Source organism: Haliaeetus albicilla, chromosome 27 (genome assembly GCF_947461875.1).
Source record: "Haliaeetus albicilla chromosome 27, bHalAlb1.1, whole genome shotgun sequence".
In the NCBI taxonomy this organism is placed as follows: domain Eukaryota; kingdom Metazoa; phylum Chordata; class Aves; order Accipitriformes; family Accipitridae; genus Haliaeetus; species Haliaeetus albicilla.
This window is the reverse complement of record NC_091509.1, coordinates 10,235,244-10,242,106: the sequence shown is the minus strand read 5'-3', so window position 1 is coordinate 10,242,106 and position 6,863 is coordinate 10,235,244. Positions and strand designations below refer to the sequence as shown.

General features: G+C 53.3%; 1 protein-coding gene across 3 annotated transcripts in view; it reads left to right on the top strand.

Annotated features, from left to right (window-relative positions):
• Nucleotides 1-1,730: 1,730 nt before the first annotated feature.
• Nucleotides 1,731-6,863, top strand: part of HTR4 (5-hydroxytryptamine receptor 4) — a 146,878-nt gene continuing 141,745 nt past the window's right edge. Inside the window, exon 1 of one of the 3 annotated variants that reach the window (XM_069773108.1) lies at nucleotides 1,731-4,004. The gene's annotated coding sequence lies outside the window, so the exon portion shown is untranslated. The remainder of the gene's footprint in view (nucleotides 4,005-6,863) is intronic. The other 2 variants (XM_069773109.1, XM_069773107.1) reach the window with 2 other exon arrangements.

Genomic DNA, 6,863 nt, shown 5'->3' with positions numbered 1-6,863 from the left:
ATGTAGACCAGAATTTTCCTCCTGCCTCACCTCTTCACAATGGTTTCCCTTGCAAAATGGTCTGGGATGCAAACCACTGAGAAATCCGAGTTGTTCAGTTACTGCATCAGTACTTTTCACCTTAGGTCTGGGTACCAATAGATGCCATGGCCCAGGCAGAGTGCTTACTTCAGAAGTTAACCTCCCAGTGAGAGTGGGGAAGTTTGCATTTAAAATGGAACAGAAAGAAGTAGTTCTTCCCCAGCAGAGTGGGAGGACTGCATGATCTAATGGCAGGTATAACCCTAAGAAACTTAATTTATTTAGGCTCTCTTTTTAATAAAATCCATCCCACACAACTGGGCAAAGGAGACCATGCTGTGTTCAAAGGGAACATGCCGTGCACACCAAAAAGCCTCTCTGTTAAGTTGGTTTTATCTCCCTCTCTCTGTCTTATATCTGTGCCTGAAAGCGCAGCCAGTGATCTAAAGCAGCGACGGAGTTACTACTGCAGAAGCGAACGCAGCGAATTCCACTGCATAGTGACTGTGATTCAATCCTGATGAATCACTCAGCCACTTTTTTTCTCAACTAGATCTTTGGCTTTATTATTGTTACAGAAGGAAAAAAGGAGGGGGGGGGGGGAGAAGAAAAAGCCACTGCCTTATCTCCTTCTCTAATCCTCTCCAATTTTTCTTTTTAAAAAATTAATTAAATTTTTGTAGGCATCCCATTCAGGCTGAATAAACTCTTTGATAATCCTGGAGGGGAATCTGCATTAAAAGGAGGTGTGATGTAGTATGACCAAAACTGATGACAGCATTAGGGTTCAGCATGACCTGTTGTCAGGGTTCAGAAACACCCAGCGATGGAAGGGTCTTGTACGCTGCCTCCTCCATGCATCAAAATCCATTCCCCACTTCATGGTTTGCACCTGGTAAAGCAAAGAGAGTGCCAGGATCCTGAGACCAGGACTGCAGAGGAGCAGCGGCAGGCAGCCTCGCTCTGCTCAGGCACTGCTCACATTCAGGTATCTCTACACAAGGGGATCTGTTTTGGTCAAGCTTCCACGAATGACTCCCTTAGCTCTCCATCCACCTGGGCCACTCTGCAGACAGCAAAACACTTCGCTGCTGTAGGTTCTGCCTGGATGGAGAGATGACTCCGTATACATCTGGTACTCGTGGTGTCGAATATTACTCTCCTCCAAATATTGGCGATACGGGCACACCAAAGGGTCAGGAGGTGAGGAATTGGGTGGCAGAGACAGCACAACCAGGACCCACTGCTTGTGCAATGGGTGGGCGCAGGCTGGGATCGCTGCCCCGTCCTCCAGCAGGACATAACCCAACTCCTACCAGCACAGCGTGCTTTACCCCTGGCTCTAACCACTGGGGCTGGGGAGATGGGGGCCTAAGACGTCAAGATCCTCCTCCAACTGCAACTTTTGAAACTGCCTTCCAGCATTCAGGTTTTCAAAGTGCATTTCCCTAAGACTGCAGTGAGCACAGCAAGGCTGGGACAGGAGTTTGCTGCAGTGCCAGCAGGAAGGGGACTGCTCGGTTCTCTTTTCCATCACTCTCCAACTTGATGGATGCAGGTGAGCAGCTTTGATCCTGACCCACCATGCTGCTGGTCTTCGATCCAATGAAGCATTTAAACACCTGCTAGGAAAGTGCATAAACCCGTTTGACTTCAGTTTGCCTGCTCATGTGCAAACTGCAGCATGTGCTTGGCTTAGGGGTCCGCACTCTGATGTTTTCCCTTTTATGCTATCAGGCTCATTAGTAGTAGCTGCTGGAGATCCTGACTCAGAACAACAGCAAAGGCAAGTGAGCAGCTGCTCTGAGGACTCAGATCTTGTCAGGAAGAGCTACAACTGCTTGCTCCATGAACAGACATCAAGCCACATATATATATAAATTCAGTATTAAAGCTAGAAGCTATAATAATGAGTTGTCCAGAAAGCTCAAGTTCGTACTACAGAGAAGAAAATGAAACCAAACCAAAATTATTTCAGGAATGCTTTAACTTCCAGTTTTAAAATGACCCATCTCAGCTCTACCCAGACCAGCCTCATCCACTTTGTCCTCAGTGGTGCAAGCCTGAGAAAATCCAAACTATGACAAGGTGTTTCTTCATGGATTTGATCCCAGTTTTACTTTTCTTAATGTTATTCTTTATCTGTCTTTCAGTTACTATAGTGATGAACAAATGCATGCAACAAACACGAGGCCTGGCAGCCTGGGAAGGCGTGTTTGCCTGCAATGGCTGAAAATACCGCCAAATTTTTTGAGAAATCAGTTGAAAGATCTTTGCCAAAACCCCTCAGATCTTTAAAAAATGGGTCCTATCAAACAAGTTGATAATAAATTGTGTTTAATAGACATTTATTTTTTGAAACTTTGTGTATCCTGTCAGCAAGAAACATACATTGCAATTTGTTGGGTGCTCTGCTTTCTCCTGCATCTACACACCATCAAAGACGTCCCTTTTCCAGGTCCTAAACTGGGACTAAAGGGCATGAAATGGATAGCTACAAACCAAATTTCTTCTCTGAACTTGTGTGTACTTTGGATCACCCTGTTCCAATGCAGTTCTGCTCTGAGAAATGACAGCCTGAAGAGCTCGCAGTGACGTCCCTCGGGGTCACCCACAAAGCCCGAGAGGCATTGTATGAGTGCAGCAGTGTGCCTGAATCCATGCCATGGATCTCACTCAACAAACTCAGTCTCTTGGAGTCAAATCTGCTGACATTTGTAGCCAGAAGTTACATCAAGACGGAGAGGCCAAGCTGAAGGGCCTTGCCCTGCGGATTGAGTTTCAGCGTGGGCATGGAGCCCACGTAGTTGCACAGAGGGAACGGAGGAGCCTAGTCTCCTGCAGACCTGGAGGTACTGGCGATGGAGGGAATCCAGCTAGACCCTGGAGCTGCAGCCGAAGCTGAGTGCTGGTAGTTGGAAAAATATCACTTCATTTCCAAAAGCAGGTCTAGTCAGAAATCCTCCCTGCAGCTGTCAGTACCGAGCCTCATGTTTACACGAAATGTTTACAGGCGCTTTCCAAAGGAGAAACTGCACAAACGCACTGTAGCTTTGAACCCCCAAAATACAAAATGCAGTTCCAGAAGTGGAAGGTTAGCATACCTGAAGATGGAGCTGCTCAGGTCCTGCTTTTATCCTCAGTCCAATATTGCAATAGTTATTTTAAAACTCCAGATGATGAGCTGGTTGTGGTGCCCACCTCTGCCGAGACCGAGGTTTGCTAAGGGTCGCAGGGTCAGATTTTCAGCTGCCAAAGCTCTAATGATGTCAAAGGAACCGGGCTGACACTGCAAGTGAAAAACGCGCTTGCGGTGTGGCCCCACTTCCCTTCTGCTATTTTCGCACGCAAACAAACAGACAAACGCGCAAATCCCCCAATTTGGCTTGCAAAAGCCGAGAGGGAGAGAAGCCTTTGCCAGGATCAAGGGGGATTTGCCCTCCCCAAAGCGCTCATATAAAAACTTGGAGGACGGGGGTCGGAGAGCTCTCCAGGAGCCGGCTGAGGGATGAGGCTGCCGGGGGGGCGGCGGGCAGAGCCACCCCCCACCTGGGCAGGGCAGGGCAGGGGCGCAGCCCCCCCCCCCCGGCCCCGGGCGCATCGCGGCGGGACCGACCCAACTTTTCTCGGCTCGGGGCTGCCAAGGGAGAGCCGGCAGGAGCGGGGGGGTGGCGGTGCGGGGCCAGGCAGCCCCTCTGCTCCCGGGGCGGGGCGGCAGCGGGGGCGGATTCTCCCCGCGGCCGCGGAGCGGCGGGGCGGGGGCAGCGCTCCCTGCGCTGCCGCCGCGCCTCGGCAGGCAGCGCCGCAGCCCCGCGGGCGGCGAGCGCCGTGTGTTGTTCCCCCCACCCCTTCCCTCCCCTCCCCGCACTGCACCGCACCGCGCCAGCATCAGCAGCACCGAAGACCGGCCCGGGCGGCCCCGTCCTGCCCCGCCGCCGCGATGAGGAGGCGCGCCGGGGGAGCGGGGCTCCGGCACGGCGATGGTAAGGCAGCGGCTTTCCCGGGGCGGAGAGCACCTGGCCCCCACCGGGCGGTCCAGAAGGTGGTGGTAGTGGGGGTGGGGGTGGTGGTGGGGGGCTCCGGCTGTGCGGCGGGGTCCGGGGTGCGCTGCCGGCCGCGCCCGCATCCCCCCCGCGCCCCCCCGGCCGCGCCGGGAGCTTGGGGCCGCGCTGCGCCCGCAGCTCCGAGGGTCTGAGCGGAGCTGGGCTCGCCTGGCCGTTTTCTTACTCTCTTGGCTCGTTGAGTGCCCGTCGGCGCTGGTGCGGGGCTGAGCCTGTGGGAAACGCGTGTGCCCGGGCCGGTGGTGAGGGGCCGGTGTAGTGAGCGGCCGCCCGGTCACGGCGGGACCTCGCTCCGCCTCGGTGCGTGGAGCGGGACGGGCGTCTGGAAGTGGGTACGGCTTTGGCACGGGCCGGTGCAGGTGGTCGCGTAGAGGTAGCTGGGGAGGAGGAGGTCGGGGTGCGTGGGATTGCACAGACAGCCGGCCAGGGAGAACGGTTTTTCGTACTGCTGGTTGTTGCCAGCGTGGGTGCCTGCCAGCTTCGATGCCGCTGCGCCTGTTCAGCCAGGGGTGCTCAGCAAACTGCTGAAATTGTCAGCAGCGATCTGCTGGAAGGCGAGAAACGTTATTCTGGCTGGGACGGAGCAGGAGCTCGGTGCCACTGAGAAAGTTATCAGGCGGAGAAGCTCATCAGGCGCTGCAGGAGTGGGAAACTTCACTTGAGTGAAGGCACTGAAGGAAGGTGTTTTCCAGGAACGGAGCTATGGGGAGTCAGACAGCTTTGTGCTCTGACAGTCGCGTCCCAGGGTCCATAGTGCAAAGCTTTCCCTGTCACATCCGAGCTATCCAAGCTCTGTGTCTGTTCCAGGCTCGTGTCGCTGAGGCTAAGCATTTCATCGCTGCCGACCACCGACCTTGCTCAGACTTACTCCAAAGCCGAGAGAAGTTAGCGGGAATCTTGCTCATGTCTAAGTGCTTTGGTTCAGGTACTGGGAGTGGAGCCAGTTTGTGGATCTGACGCCAGGAGAGACAGAGCTGTGTCTGTGAGTGAAAAACTAGTGTCATTTCCTCAACCCCCCGAGGCATCTTTCCTAGCTCCAAAACAAACTTCCCCCATGGAAACTTCATAGAAGGGTGACTAAAACATTACACAGCTGCAAGTTTCTGCTGCTTCAGGGCAGTGAGGAAGGAGCTGGGTCCTGGTTTGCCAGCTTTAAGCTCCCAGGCAGTAGTGGCAGTTGGCCTGGACTGTGCTTTGAAGTGTGTGATGTCATTATGACTTAATTTCTTTTTAAAAATAAAATACTTTTAATGGGAATAGTGCCCTGTGTTTCTTGAAGGAGAATTATTTTCTCTGTCCTGTGTTACAGCAGTTGACTATTTTTGCTTGGGATAGCAAAGGCATGGTAGATTTTTTTAGGAAATTACTTGGATTTTGTCATTGTAGCAGCAGATGATGGATAGCCCGGCTGAGGGCAGTCTCTGGGGGAGGCAGCTCGGGATTTGCAGCAGTCTGTGCAGTACCGCTCTTTGGGGGAAGACCAGAGGTGCGGGAGCTGCAGGTGCACCCACCCCTGCTCCCGGGCAGGGGGGACTCGGGGACCCGGCCCCCCGTGGTGTTCCCACCAGGAGGGGGAACTCCTGCCATGTGCAGGAGCAGCAGCAGCCGCCTTCTCCTCTGAAAAGCTCTTCACTGCTTCTTTTCTGCTCTCCCAGCCTGACCTCGGCACTGTCAATACTGTCCAGTAATGCTGTTGAAAAACAAACATATGAGTGAACCTGTGTGTTTGCTTAAATAATAAGTATTTACACACTAAGGTATGTTTATCTTTTTTTCTTTAAACAGTCCCCTACTGGGGATAGACATAAATAGTTTAATTTCCCCAGGACTTTGTAAACACTGATTTAAAAGTAAGAGGAGCAAGTGCACTGACTGTGCTTGTTGGCTCATTAAAGCCCTCTAGGAAGTCTCCAAATCGTACATGCAGCTCCTCTGCACCGCGTTCCTGTGAGTGCCATCAGTGGTTCTCCCCACCTCCTCCTCCCCATCCTCTGGAGCCAGCTGGCACGCCTCGAGTTTTCCACGTTTGCTCCCCTTTTCCAAGTAGTCCCTATCTCCAGGAAATCTGAGGCAGGACAAAGAGCAAGGTACTCCTCCAGGTAAGGGTGCCTGCCAGCATGGGTCTAAGTCCTTTGGGTGAGAACTGTGTGTTTGGACCTGGTGGAAGGGGTTGCCAGATGAATGCAAGGGAGATACAGCTTGACATGGGACAGAGGACTGCAGGCAGCGTGTGGTGAGAGGGGTGTGAAGAGGAGGAGGTGGGGAATTCCCCACCTCTCCGTTGGGGATACCTCAGGTCTCTCCTGCTTTCCACACTCCTCTGCTCCTGGGCTGGAGACAGCAGGAGGCAGTGCCGGGGGGGATGCGGAGGACAAGGGGGAATCCAGATCCTGGTGCCGTGGTGCACTGGGACAGAGGAGGGAGCTGAGCACCTTGAGGTGAGAACCACGGTGTCCTCTGTGGGGACTGACCACGCTTCCTACTGTCTCCCTGTACTGCTCACTGTAGGAGCAGTGAGCGAAGGGTATGGAGTGTATGCCAAGAAGGTGCGAGGAGGCGACATATTGCCTTGCACATCCAACTGTCACACTACACAATATGGAAATACTCGTTGTGGGTTTGTGTTTGAAACCAAAGCTGTCATTTGAGTGAAAAGCAGGAGAGTGCCATCCTTCCAACACTTGCTGGTGTACATGAGCAGAGAAGCAGGGTAGGATTGCCCCATGCCTGGCTTGGTTCACAGATGCAGATGCCCAGCTTGTGTAAATGGAAGTAATCGCA